Raw genomic sequence first — 1,944 nt, 5'->3', positions numbered from 1 at the left:
TTTAATTTCATGCCTGCAGTCACCATCTGCAGTGATTTTGGAGCCCCCTCAAAATAAAGTCTGTCACTGTTTCCCTTGTTTCCCCATCTATTTGCCATGAAGTGATGGTACCGGCTGCCATGATCTTTGTTTTCTGAATGTTGAGCTTTAAGCCAACTTTTTAACTCTCCTCTTTCACTTTCATCAAGAGGCTCTTTAGTTCTTCACTTTCTGCCATAGGGTGGTGTCATCTGTGTATCTGAGGTTATTGATGTTTCTCCTGGCAATCTTGATTTCAGTTTGTGCTTCATCCAGTGTGGCATTTTGCATGATGTATTGTGCATATAAGTTAAATAAGCAGGGTGACAATATACAGCCTTGATGTACTCCTTTCCCAATTTGGAGCCAGTCTGTTGTTAAGAAGCAACACTTAGAACTGGATATTTTATATATTTTCAATTATATATTAATTTAAACTAGAAGGCAATGGCACCCCACTCTAGTACTCTTGCTTGGAAAATCCCATGGACAGAGGAGCCTGGTAGGCTGCAGTCCATGGGGTCGCTAAGAGTCGGACACGACTGAGTGACTTCACTTTCACTTTTCACTTTCATGCATTGGAGAAGGAAATGGCAACCCACTCCAGTGTTCTTGCCTGGAGAATCCCAGGGACGGGGAAGCCTGGTAGGCTGCCGTCCATGGGGTCGCACAGAGTCAGACACGACTGAAATGACTTAGCATAGCATAGCATAAATACATATTTAGGGCTTCCCTGGTGGCTCAGCAGTAAAGAGTCTGCCTGCAATGCAGGAGACACAGGAGATGCAGGTTTGATTCCCGGGTGGGGAAGATCTCCTGGAGAAGGAAGTGGCAACCCAATCCAGTGTTCTTGCCTGGGAAATCCCATGGATTGCCCTGGCGGGTGACAGTCCATGGGGTCGCAAAGGGTCGGACATGACTGAGCAGCAGGCATGGCATGACATGAATATATATACCCACATGGAGCAGCTGTGGGCCAGGTCCTGTGCTATGTATGTCCACTTTCCATTTAATATTTATCACAGCTGTATCTTTTAACATAACAGGAAAAGGAAATTCAGAAAGATGAATTTGTATTAGTTTGCACAGCTATGAAACAGCAAAACTGGAATTTGAAATCAGATTTTCTGATTCCATCTCTATTTCAATTAACTTCAATAGACTTTTGTTGAAAGTCTACCAGGTGGCAGGTATTGTGCTATGAGCAAGAGGTACAAAGATAGGAGAGGCTGCTGCTGGCCTTGGGGTTGTAGTTTTGTAGGGGACTGGGCATACGGAGAAAAAATTAGGCTACATTATGGGAGATGTAATAATGGGAGTGTGTACAAATTGCTTTCTGAGAAAAGTAGCAAAGGCAGTTCATTGTTCATGTGTGGTCAGGCTTTCCATCAGGCAACATGGTTACCAGGCCATGACTGAACCGACCAGAAATCTGTAACTTGGCCAAAGGCAATCATCTTCGATTTTGCTTTTAAGCTCTGAATGTGAAAGTCACTCAGTCACGTCCAACTCTTTGAGACCCCATGGACTCTGCAGTCCACGGAAATCTCTGGGCCAGAATACTGGAGTGGGTGGCCTTTCCCTTCTCCAGGGGATCTTCCCAACCCAGGGATCGAACCCAGGTCTCCTGCATTGCAGGCAGATTCTTGACAGCTGAGCCACAAAGGAAGCCCTTTAAGCTCTGAGGAGGCCTAATATCACAGTTGTGGCCAACAGGGGTGACGACTCACTGACCCAACAAACTGATGGTCTCTCACTGGCAGTTTCCAGTGTGAGAACCCAGAAGCTAAAGAAACCAGACTAGAATTAGGAGTAAAAGTGGAGGTAAAATTGAACTTCCGTGGTGGGTCAGCAGTAAAGAATCCGCCTACAACACAGGAGACACAGGAGATATAGGTTTGATCTCTGGGTTGGGAAGATCCCCTG

This window comes from Bison bison, unplaced genomic scaffold (assembly GCF_000754665.1).
Source record: "Bison bison bison isolate TAMUID 2011002044 unplaced genomic scaffold, Bison_UMD1.0 scf7180017864218, whole genome shotgun sequence".
NCBI lineage: Eukaryota > Metazoa > Chordata > Mammalia > Artiodactyla > Bovidae > Bison > Bison bison.
Note: the sequence above shows the minus strand (reverse complement) of the source record.